The following is an 18645-nucleotide window of genomic DNA, read 5'->3' on the forward strand; positions in this document are numbered from 1 at the left end:
GGGGGTCACACACACAGTGAGAGGGGGGGGGTCACACACACAGTGAGAGGGGGGGTCTCACACACACAGTGAGAGGGGGGGGGTCACACACACAGTGAGGGGGGATCACACACACAGTGAGAGGGGGGGTCACACACACAGTGAGAGGGGGGGGTCACACACACAGTGAGGGGGGGGTCACACACACAGTGAGAGGGGGGGGGGTCACACACACAGTGAGGGTGGGGTCACACACACAGTGAGAGGGGGGGGGTCACACACACAGTGAGGGGGGTGGTCACACACACAGTGAGGGGGGGTCACACACACAGTGTGGGGGGGGGTCACACACACAGTGAGAGGGGGGGGGGTCACACACACAGTGAGGGGGGGTCACACACACAGTGAGGGGGGATCACACACACAGTGAGGGGGGGTCACACACACAGTGAGGGGGGGGTCACACACACAGTGAGAGGGGGTGGTCACACACACAGTGAGGGGGGGGTCACACACACAGTGAGAGGGGGGGGTCACACACACAGTGAGGGGGGGGTCACACACACAGTGAGAGGGGGGGGTCACACACACAGTGAGGGGGGATCACACACACAGTGAGGGGGGGTCACACACACAGTGAGGGGGGGGTCACACACACAGTGAGGGGGGGGTCACACACACAGTGAGAGGGGGGGGTCACACACACAGTGAGGGGGGGGTCACACACACAGTGAGAGGGGGGGGTCACACACACAGTGAGGGGGGGGTCACACACACAGTGAGAGGGGGGGGTCACACACACAGTGAGGGGGGGGTCACACACACAGTGAGAGGGGGGGGTCACACACACAGTGAGGGGGGGGTCACACACACAGTGAGAGGGGGGGGTCACACACACAGTGAGGGGGGGGTCACACACACAGTGAGGGGGGGGGTCACACACACAGTGAGGGGGGGGTCACACACACAGTGAGGGGGGGGTCACACACACAGTGAGGGGGGGAGTCACACACACAGTGAGGGGGGAGTCACACACACAGTGAGGGGGGGTCACACACACAGTGAGGGGGGGGTCACACACACAGTGAGGGGGGGTCACACACACAGTGAGGGGGGGGTCACACACACAGTGAGGGGGGATCACACACACAGTGAGAGGGGGGTCACACACACAGTGAGGGGGGATCACACACACAGTGAGAGGGGGTCACACACACAGTGAGAGGGGGGGGTCACACACACAGTGAGGGGGGGGTCACACACACAGTGAGAGGGGGGGGTCACACACACAGTGAGGGGGGGGTCACACACACAGTGAGGGGGGGGTCACACACACAGTGAGAGGGGGGGGGTCACACACACAGTGAGGGGGGGGTCACACACACAGTGAGGGGGGGGTCACACACACAGTGAGGGGGGATCACACACACAGTGAGGGGGGATCACACACACAGTGAGGGGGGGGTCACACACACAGTGAGGGGGGGTCACACACACAGTGAGGGGGGGGTCACACACACAGTGAGGGGGGGGGGTCACACACACAGTGAGGGGAGTGGTCACACACACAGTGAGGGGGGGAGTCACACACACAGTGAGGGGGGGGGTCACACACACAGTGAGGGGGGTCACACACACAGTGAGAGGGGTCACACACACAGTGAGAGGGGGGGGTCACACACACAGTGAGAGGGGGGGGTCTCACACACAGTGAGGGGGGGGGTCACACACACAGTGAGGGGAGGGGTCACACACACAGTGAGGGGGGGGTCACACACACAGTGAGGGGGGGGGTCACACACACAGTGAGGGGGTGGTCACACACACAGTGAGGGGGGGGGTCACACACACAGTGAGGGGGGGGGGTCACACACACAGTGAGGGGGGGGGTCACACACACAGTGAGGGGGGGGGTCACACACACAGTGAGGGGGGGGGTCACACACACAGTGAGGGGGGGGTCACACACACAGTGAGGGGGGGAGTCACACACACTGTGAGGGGGGGTCACACACACAGTGAGGGGAGGGGTCACACACACAGTGAGGGGGGGGTCACACACATAGTGAGGGGGGGGTCACACACACAGTGAGGGGGGGGGTCACACACACAGTGAGAGGGGGGGGGGTCACACACACTGTGAGGGGGGGTCACACACACAGTGAGGGGAGGGGTCACACACACAGTGAGGGGGGGGTCACACACATAGTGAGGGGGGGGTCACACACACAGTGAGGGGGGGAGTCACACACACTGTGAGGGGGGGTCACACACACAGTGAGGGGAGGGGTCACACACACAGTGAGGGGGGGGTCACACACACAGTGAGGGGAGGGGTCACACACACAGTGAGGGGGGGGTCACACACACAGTGAGGGGGGGGGGGTCACACACACTGAGAGGGGGGGGGTCACACACACAGTGAGGGGGGGGGGTCACACACACTGAGAGGGGGGGTCACACACACAGTGAGGGGGGGGTCACACACACAGTGAGGGGGGGTCACACACACAGTGAGGGGAGGGGTCACACACATAGTGAGGGGAGGGGTCACACACATAGTGAGGGGGGGGGTCACACACACAGTGAGGGGGGGTCACACACACAGTGAGGGGGGGGTCACACACACAGTGAGGGGGGTCACACACACAGTGAGGGGGGGTCACACACACAGTGAGGAAAGCGGATCCTCCTGTCACAAACTGACAGGGAAGAGGGGTGGGTCGCCTTGGCACAGAGACGGTTGAGGGCCGGGGTTACCATGCTGGATGCCTATAATGGAAATGGCGTGCAGCAGTTCCGCTATCCTCGGATAAAGACAGCCCCTTCTATATACACACACAGCTATGTTTAGTCTCAGACTGGCACAGTTCTCATGGGACTGAGTGAGACTGAGACACCGAGCCCTGTCTGCGAGTTACATTTACTCTGCGCATTTACACATCCTCAGTGTTACCTGGCCCCGGGCATGGCTCTCACACACAACACCGTCTTCACACGTCCCGTGCAAACACAGCCGTCCCATTGCCCAGCACTCACTCCCACTCTGTCCTTTCATTTGTCCAAACTGAAGCCACAAACGGTGATCCGCCCTTTCATTGATCCATTGCTGCCTATGGGCATAGAATCTAACAATCAATAGTAGACCCATCTGGGTCCTTGAGTGCGGGCATGAATTTATGTGAGCTGCAATTAGGATGAATGGAGCTTATTCAAATAAAAAGGCAGCTCGGGTATTATGGGGCGAGATTCGTTAGCCGGGGACATTGTTTGCCAGGGGACTCAGTACCTCACCTGGAGACGCAAGGACATCATAATTTAACTTTCCAATTAAATGCATCTATAATATTCGCCTCAACTACTTCCTGTGGTAGTGAGTTCCACATTCTCACCGCTCTCTGGGTAAAGAAGTTTCTCCTGAATTCCCCATTGAATTTATTACTGACTGTCTTATATTTATGACCTCTAGTTTTGATCGCCCCACAAGTGGAAACATCTTCTCTCTGTCTAATCTATCAAAAAATGTAAAGGCCTCTATTAGGTCACCCCCAGCCCTCTTTTCCCTAGAGAAAAGAGCCCCAGCCTTTTCAATCTTTCCTGATAGTTATAACCTCTCAGTTCTGGTATCATCCTTGAAGATCCTTTTTCACCTTCTCCAGTGCCTCTCTATCCTTTTTGTAATATGGAGACCAGAACTGTGCACAATGCTCCAAGTTAACTGTGTTTCTCTCCACAGCTGCTGCCTGACTTTCTGAGTATTTTTCAGCACTTTCTGTTTTTATTTCAGATTTCCAGCATCCGCAGTATTTTGCTTTTGCACTGATACTATTTTAATGTGAACTTTAAACCAAGTGCACCCCTTATTAAAGGGGCACTAGAACTGACAAATTGAACTTTTGAAAAATCTATGGTCAAATTAAAATTTGGTTGCCGGGGGTGATGATGCACTCCAGTCCCTCCGGTGCCCACCTCTCGTGGAAGGCCGCGAGCGTACCGGTGGACACCGCGTGCTCCATCTCCAGGGACACCCTGGCGCGAACGTAACTGCGGAAGAGAGGCAGGCAGTCGGGCTGAACGACCCCCTCGACCGCCCGCTGCCTGGACGGGTTGATGGACACTGTGTTTGCACTGCTCCAACTTCCCCTTTCCTCAGCCTGTATCAGAAACAAAATGTCTTCACTTTTCTCTTACCTACTTGCTGTGTTTGCTGTTCCTGCCTGCAAGCATTTTGACTGCCAGCACATATCTATTATCAGGTCAATTTCATCCAAATAATTTGACGATGTTTCAGCGTTCCAGATCCCTTTATCATTGCTTCTGCCATCGCCTAACTTTGAATTCCAAATTAGACATTAAATAAAACTTTCCCAGTTACAGTGGCACAATGTTAAAGCATGTCTTTAACACCTCTCCACCATTGTCTAGCTGGGTGGAACTGCTTTCACCTGGTTCCATTCTTATCTATCTAATCGTAGCCAGAAAATCTCCTGCAATGGCTTCTCATCCCACTCCCGCATCGTTGCCTCTGGTGTCCCCCAAGGATCTATCCTTGGCCCCCTCCTATTTCTCATCTCCATGTTGCCTCGTGACGACATCATCCAAAAACACAGCGTCAGTTTCGACATGTAAAAAGAAAGACTTGCATTTATATAACGCCTTCATCACCACCGGATATCCCAAAGGGCTTTACAGCCAACGAAGCACTCCTACAATGATGCGGGAAACATGGCGGCCAACCCATGCACAGCAAACCCCCACAATAAGCAACGTGACGATGACCCGACAATATGCCCCTGTCGTGTTGATTGAGGGATAAATACTGGCCAGGACAGCGCAGATAACCCCACTGCTCTTCCTCGAAATAGTGCCACGGATCCTCCACGTCCACCTGAGAGGGCAAACGGTGCCTCGGTTTAATGTTTCATCGTCTCATGTAAGCTAACGACATCCAGCTCTGCCTCACCACCACTTCTCTCGACCCCTTCACGGTCCCTAAATAGTCAGACTGCTTGTCCGATATCCAGTACTGGACGAGCAGAAATTTCTCCAATTAAATATTGGGAAGACCGAAGCCATTGTCTTTAGTCCCAGCTACAAACTGCGTTCCCTAGCCACCGACTCCATCCCTCTCCCTAGCATCTGTCTGAGGCTGAACCAGACTGTTCGCAACCTTGGTATCATATTTGACCCTGAAATGAGTTTCCGGCCACATATCCACAGCATAACTAAAACCACCTATTTCCAACTCCGTAACATTGCCTGGCTCTGCCCCTGCCTCAGCTCATCTGCTGCTGAAATCCTCTTCCATGCCTTTGTTAGCTCTAGACTTGACTACTCTAACACACTCCTGGCTGGCCTCCCACATTCTACCCTATGTAAAGTTCAGGTCATCGAAAACTCAGCAGACCGTGTCCTAACACGTACCAAGTCCCGCTCACCCATCACCCCTGTGCTCGCTGACCTACATTGGCTCCCGTTTAAGCAACGCCTCGATTTCAAAATTCTCATCCTTGTTTACAAATCCCTCCATGGCCTCGTCCCTGCCTATCTCTCTAATCTCCTTCAGCCTCACAACCCCACGAGAGGTCAGCACTCCTCAAATTCTGCCCTCTTGAGCATCCCTGATTATAACTGCTCAACCATTGGTGGCCGTGCCTTCAGCTGCCTGGACCCTAGGCTCTGGAACTCTCTCCCTAAACCTCTCCACCTGTCTATCTCTCTCTCCTCCTTTAAGATGCTCCTTAAAAACTACCTGTTTGACCAAGCTTTTGGTCATCTGCTGTAATTTCTTCATTTGTGGCTCGGTGTCAAATTTATTTGTTTTGTTTTAAAACATTTCTGTGAAGCACCTTGGGATGTTTTGCTACGTTAAAGGCGCTATATAAATACAAGTTGTATTTGTGCCCAGCGCGTCTTGTGCTGATTTCAAGGGACAATGAGGTATGACTCCCACGGCTCAGCAACACTCTGTAGGCTGCTCTGTGCACCGATGAGCATAAATAGGAATGGGAAGAAGATGGAGCTATCAGTCCTTTCCTGTGTCATAAACATCTGTTTTCTATGGGCACAAAGGTTAGCCCAGATGCACAGGATGGATTGGGCATTGTATTTGACATCCATGCCTTGCTATGGCCACTTTCTCACCATGACCAAACTCATTGCAGGGCGGGGCCTTGTGAATAAACTACCTACAAATTCAGTTCTCCCCACCTTATCTCTCATAAGAACATAAGAAATAGGAGCAGGAGTAGGAGTAGGCCATATGGCCCCTCGAGCCTGCTCCACCATTTAATAAGATCATGGTTGATCCGATCATGGACTCCAGTCCACTTCCCCGCCCGTTCCCCATAACCCCTTATCCTCTTATCGTTTAAGAAACTGTCTATTTCTGTCTTAAATTTATTCAATGTCTCAGCTTTCACAGCTCTCTGAGGCAGCGCATTCCACAGATCCATAACCCTCTGAGAGAAGAAATTTCTTCTCATCTCAGTTTTAAATGGGCAGCTTCTTATTCTAAGATTATGCCCCTAATTCTAGTCTTCCCTATCAGTGGATCCACCTTGTCAAGCTCCCTCATAATCTTACACGTTTCGATAAGATTACCTCTCATTCTTCTGAATTCCAATGAGTAGAGGCCCAACTTGCTCAACCTTTCCTCATAAGTCAACCCCCTCATCTCCGGAATCAACCTAGTGAACCTTCTCTGAACTGCCTCCAAAGCAAATATATCCTTTTGTAAATATGGAAACCAAAACTGGATGCAGTATTCCAGGTGTGGCCTCACCAATACCCTGTACAACTGTAGCAAGACTTCCCTGCTTTTATACTCCATCCCCTTTGCAATAAAGGCCAAGATTCCATTGGCCTTCCTGATCACTTGCTATACCTGCATACTAACCTATTGTGTTTCATGCACAAGTAACCCCAAGTCCCGCTGTACTGCAGCACTTTGCAATCTTTCTCCATTTAAATAATAACTTGCTCTTTGATTTTTTTCTGCCAAAGTGCATGACCTCACACTTTCCAACATTATACTCCATCTGCAAAATTTTTGCCCACTCACTTAGTCTGTCTATGTCCTTTTGCAGATTTTTTGTGTCCTCACACATTGCTTTTCCTCCCATCTTTATATCGTCAGCAAACTTGGCTATGTTACACTCGGTCCCTTCTTCCAAGTCGTTAATATAGATTGTAAATAGTTGGGGTCCCAGCACTGATCCCTGCGGCACCCCACTGGTTACTGATTGCCAACCCGAGAATGAACCATTTATCCCGACTCTCTGTTTTCTGTTAGTTAGACAATCCTCTATCCATGCTAATATATTACCCCCAACCCTGTGAACTTTTATCTTGTGCAGTAGCCTTTTATGTGGCACCTTGTCAAATGCCTTCTGGAAGTCCAAATACACCACATCCACTGGTTCCCCTTTATCCACCCTGTTCGTTACATCCTCAAAGAATTTCAGCAAATTTGTCAAACATGACTTCCCCTTCATAAATCTATGCTGACGCTGCCTGACCGAATTTTGTTTTTCCAAATGTCCTGCTACTGCTTCTTTAATAATGGACTCCAACATTTTCCCAACCACAGATGTTAGGCTAACTGGTCTATAGTTTCCTGCTTTTTGTCTGAATCCTTTTTTAAATAGGAGCATTACATTTGCAGTTTTCCAATCTGCTGGGGCCTCCCCAGAATCCAGGGAATTTTGATAAATTGTAACCAATGCATCCACAATCCCTGCCGCTACTTCTCTTAAGACCCTAGGTCCAGGGGATTTATCTGCCTTTAGTCCCATTATCTTACTGAGTACCACCTCCTTAGTGATTGTGATTGTGTTAAGTTTCTCCCCCCCTATAGCCCCTTAACTATCCACTGTTGGAATATTGTTTGTGTCCTCTACTGTAAAGGCTGATACATAATATTTGTTCAGAGTTTCTGCCATCTCCATGTTCCCCATTACTAATTCCCGGATCTCGTCCTCTAAGGGCCCAACATTTAATCTAGCCACTAGCCTCTCTGACCTCATCCAGCCACGTAACCCTCTGAGATTACTGCAATCCTCCAATTCTGGCCTCCAGTGCACCCCCGATTTTAATCGCTCCACCATTGGCGGCCGTGCCTTCAGCTGCCTGGACCCAAAGCTCTGGAACTTCCTCTCTAAACCTCTCCAAACCCTCTCCTCCTTTAAGACACTCCTTAAAACCTCCCTCTTTGACCAAATCACCTGTCGTAATATCTCCTTATGTGGCTCGGTGTGATGTGTTTGACAATCGCTGCTGTGAAATGCCTTGGGACGTTTTACTACATTACTACATGAAGTAAATGCAAGTTGATGTCTGGATTTTTTGGCACATAGATATGTTAACATTGACTTCATAATCGAGAGACCTGCAATGACTCGCCTTTGATAAAGTAATTTCAGGGCCATGTTTTCCAGGCCAGTATATGCTCCCTGCAGCATCACTCTGGTAAAATGTTAAATGATTAATTTATGGAATATTTTAAATTTGGAGTTTGGAACATCCCCCAGTGAGACTGGCTCAGGATACTGTACATTGTCGTAGATTCCTAAGAAGGAAACAGATCCTATTCCACCACTAAATTGGGATTGCTTGGGCAACAACGTTTTAATTACTTCTCGGGAATGTGGGCATCGCTGGCAAAGCCAGCATTTATTGCCCATCCCTAGTTGCCCCTGAGAAGGTGCTGGTGGGCTGCTTTCTTAACATAGAAACATAGAAATTTACAGCGCAGACGGAGGCCATTTCGGCCCATGGTGTCCGCGCCGAGCGACAAAGAGCCGTACGGCCCTTGGTCAGCAGCCCTAAAGGTTACATATAAACCTATGAACAATGACAGAAAGGCAAAGAGCACCCAGCCCAACCAGTCCGCCCCACACAACTGCGACACCCCTTATACTGAAACATTCTACACTCCACCCCAACCAGAGCCATGTGATCTCCTGGGAGAGGCAAAAACCAGATAAAAACCCAGGCCAATTTAAGGAGAAAAATTCTGGGAAAATTCCTCTCCGATCCATCCAGGCAATCGAAACGAGTCCAGGAGATCACGCTGGCTGTATTCTATTCCCTGCAGTACTTACCATTATATCTGCTCCATCCAACAAAAGGTCATCCAGTCTAATCCCAATTACCAGCTTTAGGTCCGTAACCCTGCAGGTTACTGCACTTTAAGTGCCCATCCAACCATCTCTGAAAAGTAGTGAGGGTTTCTGCATCCACCGCTCTTCCAGGCAACAAGTTCCAGATCCCCACAACCCTCTGCGTAAAGAAGCCCCCCCTCAAATCCCCTCTAAACCTTACACCAACCACCTTAAAACTATGCCTCCTCGTTATAGACCCCGCCACCAATGGAAATAGGCCCTTACGATCCACTATGTCCACAATATTTTGTACACCTCAATGAGGTCTCCTTTCAACCTCCTCTGTTCCAATGAGAACAAACCCAGCCTATCCAATCTGTCCTCATAACTAAGATTTTCCAATTCAGGCAGCATCCTACTAAATCTCATCTGCACCCTCTCTAGTGCAATCACGTCCTTCCTATAATACGGCGATCAGAACTGCACGCAGTACTCCAGCTGTGGCCTAACCAAGGTATTATACAATTTAAGCATAACCTCCCTGCTCTTATATTCTATGCCTCGGCCAATAAAGGCAAGCATTCTGTATGCCTTTTTAACCACCTTATCCACTGACCTGCTACTTTCAGGGTCCCTTTGTTCATCTACACTATTAATTGGCCTACTGCCTAATGTGTATACTCTTTCCTTATTCGTCCTCCCAAAGTGCATTACCTCATACTTCTCTGAATTAAATTCCATTTACCACTGCTCTGCCCACCTGACCAGTAAATTGATATCCTCCTGCAGTCCATGACTTTTCCTCTTCATTATCAACCACATAGCCAATTTTAGCATCATCTGCAAACTTCTTAATCCTACTCCCTATATTCATATCTAAATCATTGATATATACCACAAAAAGCAAGGGACCCAGTACTGCGCCTTGTGGAACCTCACTGGAAACATCCTTCCAGCCACAAAAACATCCATCAATCATTACCCTTTGCTTCCTACCTCTAAGCCAATTTTGGATCCAACTTGCCACTTTGCCCTGTATCCCATGGGCTTTAACCTTCATGGCCAGTCTACCATGTGGGACCTTATGAAATGCCTGCTAAAGTCCATATATCCTACATAGTACGCACTACCCTTCATCGACCCTCTTGGTTACCTCCTCAAAAAATTAAATCAGATTAGTCAAACACGATCTTCCCTTAACAAATCCGTGCTGACTGTCCCTAATTAATCCTTGCCTATCCAAATGCAGATTTATCCTGTCTTTCAGGATTTTTTCAAATAATTTTCCCACCACTGAGGTTAGGCTGACAGGCCTATCCCTTTCTCCCTTCTTAAACAAGGGTACTACATTAGCAGTCCCCTAATCCTCCGGCACCATGCCCAGATCCAAAGAGGACTGGAAAATGATGGTCAAGGCCTCTGCTATTTCCTCTTTTACTTCACTCAACAGCCTGGGATGCATTTCATCCGGGCCTGGGGACTTGTGTACTTTCAAAGCTGCTAAACCCTTTAATACTTCCTCTCTCACTATATTTATATTTATTTCATCCAGAATATCATCATCATCATCTTCATAGGCAGTCACTTGAATCGAGGATGACTTGCTTCCACGTCAAAAAGTTCCCAGGTGTTTCAATGATGGACCTAAAATTCCAGGTCCGAACTAAATCTTGAAGGGTGGAAGATGTCTGTGCGTGGATTTTTTTAACTTGTGGTGACCGTTGCACACCAGCCACCACACGGGCTTGACAGAGCTACGTCTTGGTCCAGTAGCAAGGATTAACTAAGGCAACAAGAGACCAGCTCTGCTGCACGGACTTAGCGTGCACACATATCGCAGTGTGGGCTGGTCCGTGCTGCCTCTGGGCCTTCGTCTCTTCTGGGCCCTGAACTCACGCCACTCCTGGGCTCCGATCACATCCCGCTACAAACTCTCGCCGCTCCTTCGCCCTGATCTTGCCGCTCCTGCTGTACCTGCCCACGCTCCAATCACCGACCTGGATCTTGGTGAAGTTCTTTTTCACTGCCGTTGCTCTCCTGCTGCAGCACGCGTTGCTCCTTGGAGTGGTATGCTGCCAAGCTGCGCCTTCCGCTCCCCGGCCTACTCCGATGGTGCTCACACTCCTCCTCGATAGCAATATCTGCATTACCCCTTTCCTTTGTGAAAACAGATGCAAAGTATTCATTAAGAACCCTCCCAACATTTTCCGCCTCCACACAACTCTTTTTGGTTGGAAACAGAAATAAACATTAATTCAAAGTGCCCCCCGATCTGGGGGACACTCCAAACACTTATCACGACCCTTTTTATATATTTTTTTGTGTTTTTTGTTTTTTTGTTTTTTTTGGGGCCCTAAAACTGTAAATCTACAAGTGCCCCCTATAAAAGGGGAGGGGGACACTAAAAACCCGGCAATTAAAACAAATTAAACTTTAAAACGTATAAAATCAAATTAAAATTTGGTTGCCAGGGGTGATGATGCACTCCAGTCCCTCCGGCGCCCACCTCTCACGGAAGGCCGCGAGCATACCACGTGGACACCACGTGCTCCATCTCCAGGGACACCCTGGCCTGGATGTAGGCGCGGAAAAGAGGCAGGCAGTCAGGCTGAACGACCCCCTCGACTGCCCGCTGCCTGGACCGGCTGATGGCACCCATGGCCGTGCCCAGGAGTAGGCCTACGAGGAGGCCCTCGGACCTACCCGCTCCCCTCCGCACAGGGTGCCCAAAGATCAGGAGTGTGGGACTGAAGTGCAACCAGAAATTGAGGAGCAGCCCCTTTAAATAACGAAACAGGGGCTGCAACCTCGCACACTCCATAAAAACGTGGAACATGGACTCTTCCAGACCACAGAAATTGCAGGCGGCCTGGGAGCCCGTGAACCGACTTAACAATTTATTGCATGGGACTGCTCCGTGCACCACCCTCCAGGCCAAGTCCCCGATAAACAGTGGGAGCACTCCTGCGTAGAGTGCCCTCCATCGGGACCCCCGCCTCCTCCGGACGGCAAGATGGTACGCCATGGCGTGTCCGGACAGCAGGCGAGGATGGCAAGGTTGAGAGTGTGCAGGAGCAGCCCGTACAGGAAACCCCTCCGCGCAGAACTGAAAGACACGGAGGAGATTTCCCCGAGGCAGCTCAAGTTGTGAGGCGCCGGCTCCCGAGGGAGGTTTCGGGGCTTGGCGCCGATGAGGAATTCCGTCCGGACGGGGGTCAGTTCGGACGGCATCGCCCCACGTGCTTGAGCCTCCTCGACACACCTAACGGAGTCAGGGCCCAGCGCTGTTTTTAGCGACTCGATGGCATCGGCCGCGGGACGGACGTCGGCCGAATTTAGGCGCCGTGCCAGCACATCTGGCGCCATCCAGCCCGCTCCTCCGCCATCGAGCAGGTCCCTGATCCTGGTCACCTCACCAGCCACAGCCCTCTCGTCCGACTGCCACCTAAAGCCTCGGTCGTGGAGGTACGGATTCCCGAGCAGCGGCTCCTGCAGGACAGCTGCCACTCCAGCCGGTGGAGAGCTGCGCTTGGTGGAGACTTTGTTCCAGACCCTGATGAGTTCCTGGTAAAAGACAGGCAGCTCCTGGACGGCGGTCCTGACATCCCCCAAGCTCACAAACAGGAGCTGCGTGTCGTAATTGAGGCTGTACTGCTGGCGGAAGAAATCCGTCGCCAGCGCATACCACTAGGAGGGGGCTCAACGTAAAGGTATCTCTGTAGGGTCTGAAGACGAAAGTCGCTAGCCCGCCTCCACGCAAAGATTACCCTCATGATCTCTAATAGGCCCTACCCTTTTTTTTAGTTACCCTCTTACTCTTAATATATTTATAGAACATCTTAGGGTTTTCTTTAATTTTACTTGCCAAGAATTTCTCGTGCTCTCTCTTAGCATTCCTAATATCCTTTTTAATTTTGCCTCTTAACTTTCTATATTCCTCTAAAGATTCTATAGTATTTAGCCGTTGGTATATGGCATGAGTATCCCTTTTTTTCTTAATCCTCCCCTGTAAGTCCCTAGACATCCAGGGGGCTCTAGAATTATTTTTCCCAGCCTTTTTCTTTAAGGGCACATGTTTGGCCTGAACCTTCCGGATCTCCTCCTTGAATGCCTCCCACTGTTCCGACACTGATTTACCCACAAGTAGCTGTTTCCAGTCCACTGTGGCCAAATCACTCCTTAACTTAGCAAAATTAGCTTTTCCCCAATTCGGAACTTTTATTCCAGGCCTATTCTTGTCCTTATCCATAACCAACTTGAATCTGACTGAATTATGGTCACTGGCACCCAAGTGCTCCCCCACTAATACCCCTTCAACCTGCCCAGCTTCATTTCCCAAAACTAAATCCAAGACCACCCCCTCTCGTGTTGGGCTTGCTACATACTGACTAAAAAAATTCTCTTGAATGCATTTCAAGAATTCCACACCCTCTATACCCTTCACATTAAATTTGTCCCAGTCAATATTTGGATAGTTAAAATCCCCTACTATTACTGCCCTATGGACTTCACAGCAATTTGCCAACATATTTGCTCCTCAATCTCCCTCCCACTGTTGGGGGTCTATAATACACTCCCAGCAGTGTGATCGCTCCTTTTTTATTTTTCAATTCAACCCATATGGCCTCATTTGATGATCCCTCTAACATATCATCCCTCCTCACCGCTGTAATAGTTTCTTTAATCAATACCACGACCCCTTTTTACCCCCTCTCTATCCTGTCTAAAAATTCTGTTGCCAGGAATATTGATCTGCCAAACCTGCCCCTCTTTCAGCCATGTTTCTGTAATGGCTATAATGTCATACTCCCAAGTGTCTACCTGTGCTCTTAGCTCATCCGCCTTATTCACTATACTCCTTGCATTAAAGTATATACCATTCAGCACAGGAAGATCTCCTTGCTTACTACATACTAAGCCCTGTTTCCTCTGTCTTACAAATTCGCTTTCTAGATTCTTGCTATTCAATTTCTGCTTTACTTCCTTCCCTTTTGAATTCGTTCTCAGATACCCATCCCCTGCCAAGCTAGCTTAAACTCTCCCCAACAGCACTAGCAAAACTCTGGCGAGGATGTTGGTCCCAGCGCTGTTGAGGTGCAATCCATCTGGTTTGTACAGGTCCCATCTCCCCCAGAAGCAGTCTCAATGCCTCAAGAATTGAAAGCCCTCCCTCCTACACCAACTTTCCAGCCACGTGTTCATCCTCTCTATCTTTCTATTCTTATACTCATTAGTACGTGGCACTGGTAGTAACCCGGAGATTACTACCTTTGAGGTCCTATCCTTTAACTTTCTTCCTAGCTCCCTGAATTCTTCCTGTAGGACCTCGTCCCTCATTTTACCTATGTCATTGGTCCCGATATGGACCACGACCTCTAGCTGTTTACCCTCTTTCCCCCCCCCCCCCCCCTCCCCCGCCCCAGGATGCCCTGCGTCCGCTCTGTGACATCCTTGACCCTGGCACCAGGGAGACACAAAACCATTCAGGAGTCACGTCTATGGCCGCAGAAACGCCTGTCTGTTCCCCTAACTATAGAATCCCCTATCACTAGGCCTCTTTTGTTCTTTGTCCCTCCCCCCTGTGCAGCTGAGCCGCCCGTGGTGCCTTGGAATTGGCTCTGGCTGCACTGCCCAGAGGCACCATCGTCCTCACCGATACTCAGAAGTGAATATTGGTTTGAAATCGGTTCTTGAACAGATACAACTGAGTGACTTGCTAGGCCACTTCAGAGGGCAGTTAAGAGTCAAGCACGTTGGTCTGGGGCTGAAGACACATACAGGCCCAGACCAGGGTAAGGACGGCAGGTTTCCTTTCCTAAAGAACTTGAGGGATTCTTCTCATTTGCAATATCTTGTCTTTATGTTTGTGCCAATTTATTCTTCTTTGACATTAAGAAATGTAGTGCTGGGTCACTGAGATTAATGGCCCAGAGTATTACTGGGTTTACCGCACATTTCATCGCAGATTGCGAAGGAATAGTAACAAACATATTTGCGTCAAGACCATTGGGTCATCTACGCAGCCCTATCGAACCTCCAGTCAGTTCCCTTACCGTAATTCGGGAACTAATAACCCTGTACCACTTTTTCCAGCAGGGATTTATCCAGTCCTTTTTCGAAATCTGCCGTGGTTTTCTGGGAATCTATTCCATAATTCAGTCACTCTCTTACTTAAAAAAAAAAGTATAATTGCCTACATTTTCAAATTATTATGACACCGTGATTTTAAACCATATCCTTGAACACAGAACCCCACAGAAGAACACACCCAGACCCAAATTATTCACATGCGTGAAATTCTTAAAGGACCTCTATCAAATCCCCCCTTTCTCTTCCTCGTCCTCCCCCTCCTTGTCCTCGCCCTCCTCTTCCTCCCCCTCGCCCTCCTCTTCCTCTCCCCGCTTCCTCCCCCTCGCCCTCCTCTTCCTCTCCCCGCCCTCCGCTTCCTCCCCCTCGCCCTCCTCTTCCTCCCCCTCGCCCTCCTCTTCCTCCCCCTCGCCCTCCTCTTCCTCTCCTCGCCCTCCTCTTCCTCCCCCTCAGCCTCCTCTTCCTCCCCCTCGCCCTCCTCTTTCTCTTGGTGTTGTGTAATGAGAGAGGATTAATTAGCAATCTCGTTGTGCGAGGCCCCTTGGGGAAGAGTGACCATAATATGGTGGAATTCTACATTAGGATGGAGAATGAAACAATTAATTCAGAGATGATGGTCCAGAACTTAAAGAAGGGTAACTTTGAAGGTATGAGGCGTGAATTGGCTAGATTGGCGAATGATAGTTAAGGGGTTGACAGTGAATGGGCAATGGTAGACATTTAGAGACCGCATGGATGAACTACAACAATTGTACATCCCTGTCTGGCGTAAAAATAAAAAAGGGAAGGTGGCTCAACCGTGGCTATCAAGGGAAATCAGGGATAGTATTAAAGCCAAGGAAGTGGCATACAAATTGACCAGAAATAGCAGCGAACCCAGGGACTGGGAGAAATTTAGAACTCAGCAGAGGAGGACAAAGGGTTTGATTAGGGCAGGGAAAATAGAGTACGAGAGGAAGCTTGCAAGGAACATTAAAACGGACTGCAAAAGCTTCTATAGATATGTAAAGAGAAAAAGGTTAGTAAAGACAAACGTAGGTCACCTGCAGTCAGAATCAGGGGAAGTCATAACGGGGAACAAAGAAATGGCAGACCAATTGAAAATGAACTTTGGTTCGGTATTCACTAACGAGAACACAAACAACCTTCCAGATATAAAAGGGGTCAGAAGGTCTAGTAAGAAGGAGGAACTGAGGGAAATCCTAATTATTCGGGAAATTGTGTTGGGGAAATTGATGGGATTGAAGGCCGATAAATCCCCAGGGCCTGATGGACTGCATCCCAGAGTTCTTAAGGAGGTGGCCTTGGAAATAGCAGATGCATTGACAGGCATTTTCCAACATTCCATAGACTCTGGATCAGTTCCTATGGATTGGAGGGATGCCAATGTAACCCCACTTTTTAAAAAAGGAGGGAGAGAGAAAACAGGGAGTTATAGCCTGACATCGGTAGTGGGTAAAATGATGGAATCAATTATTCAGGATGTCATAGCAGCGCATTTGGAAAGAGGTGACATGATAGGTCCAAGTCAGCATGGATTTAGGAAAGGGAAATCATGCTTGACAAATCTTCTGGAATTTTTTGAGGATGTTTCCAGTAAAGTGGACAAGGGAGAACCAGTTGATGTGGTGTATTTGGACTTTCAGAAGGCTTTCGACAAGGTCCCACACAAGAGATTAATGTGCAAAGTTAAAGCACATGAGATTTGGGGTAGTGTGCTGACGTGGATTGAGAACTGGTTGGCAGACAGGAAGCAAAGAGTAGGAGTAAATGGGTACTTTTCAGAATTGCAGGCAGTGACTAGTGGGGTACCGCAAGGTTCTGTGCTGGGGCCCCAGCTGTTTACATTGTACATTAATGATTTAGACGAGGGGATTAAATGTAGTATCTCCAAATTTGCGGATGACACTAAGTTGGGTGGCAGTGTGAGCTGCGAGGAGGATGCTATGAGGCTGAAGAGTGACTTGGACAGGTTAGGTGAGTGGGCAAATGCATGGCAGATGAAGTATAATGTGGATAAATGTGAGGTTATCCATTTTGGTGGCAAAAACAGAGAGACAGACTATTATCTGAATGGTGACAGATTAGGAAAAGGGGAGGTGAAACAAGACCTGGGTGTCATGGTACATCAGTCATTGAAGGTTGGCATGCAGGTACAGCAGGCGATTAAGAAAGCAAATGGCATGTTGGCCTTCATAGCGAGGGGATTTGAGTACAGGGGCAGGGAGATGTTACTACAGTTGTACAGGGCCTTGGTGAGGCCACACCTGGAGTATTGTGTACAGTTTTGGACTCCTAACTTGAGGAAGGACATTCTTGCTATTGAGGGAGTGCAGCGAAGGTTCACCAGACTGATTCCCGGGATGGCGGGACTGACATATCAAGAAAGACTAGATCAACTGGGCTTGTATTCAGTGGAGTTCAGAAGAATGAGAGGGGATCTCATAGAAACGTTTAAAATTCTGACGGGTTTAGACAGGTTAGATGCAGGAAAAATGTTCTCAATGTTGGGGAAGTCCAGAACTAGGGGTCACAGTCTGGATAAGGGGTAAGCCATTTAGGACCGAGATGAGGAAAAACATCTTCACCCAGAGAGTGGTGAACCTGTGGAATTCTCTACCACAGAAAGTTGTTGAGGCCAATTCACTAAATATATTCAAAAAGGAGTTGGATGTAGTCCTTACTACTCGGGGGAATCAAGGGGTATGGCGAGAAAGCAGGAATGGGGTACTGAAGTTGCATGTTCAGCTATGAACTCATTGAATGGCGGTGCAGGCTCGAAGGGCCGAATGGCCTATTCCTGCACCTATTTTCTATGTTTCTATGTTTCTTCCTCTTTCTCTTCTCCAGAGAATAAGTTTCCAGAGTAAATAACTCTCCTTTGTGAATCTGATCTGGACTTTTTAGGGAGGCGATGAATGGAAGCGATGTAAAATCAGAGGACGTATAGACCTGCACATGAACACTTGTGTAATTCTAGAGCAGTATTGACAGAGTCCCGTTTCCTGGCCCCAATCCCTCTCAGTCAGCGTATCATGTGATGCAACTAAAAAATAACAGGGAACAAATTTAAAGAGATACAAGGGTCAGATAATTAAAAAATGCAGTGACTTCACAAGATAAATGTCATTCTCAGAAAAAGTGAAAAGGGGGGGTTTAATGGCTAGCTTAAAGATCATGTATCTGATGCGAATAATGTTTCAATTCTCAGGTATACAGCTTGACGTTACTGATGCTGGGAAATGAGAACCGTGGTGTTAACATGAGGAATTGTGATGTTCTGTGCAGTCAGAGTTTTCTAAATCTGCTAGCGATGTTGTATAAAATTAAAATCCAATGTTAATGAATATTCAAATTCTGCTTATGCATTTGCGGCATCAACGAATGGAACCTCAGCCAACATCTATCTACAAACCTCGGACAGAAAAATATGAAAACAAATGTACAGAATTGCACTGAATTTTTCTGTTAACAC

The 18645-nt window shown here is 49.1% G+C and overlaps 1 protein-coding gene across 3 annotated transcripts in view; it reads left to right on the plus strand.

The window, feature by feature from the left end:
• Nucleotides 1-18645, plus strand: part of tecpr1a (tectonin beta-propeller repeat containing 1a) — a 125500-nt gene that overhangs the window by 94700 nt on the left and 12155 nt on the right. The gene's annotated exons all lie outside the window — the stretch shown is intronic.

This window comes from Pristiophorus japonicus, chromosome 15 (assembly GCF_044704955.1).
Source record: "Pristiophorus japonicus isolate sPriJap1 chromosome 15, sPriJap1.hap1, whole genome shotgun sequence".
NCBI lineage: Eukaryota > Metazoa > Chordata > Chondrichthyes > Pristiophoridae > Pristiophorus > Pristiophorus japonicus.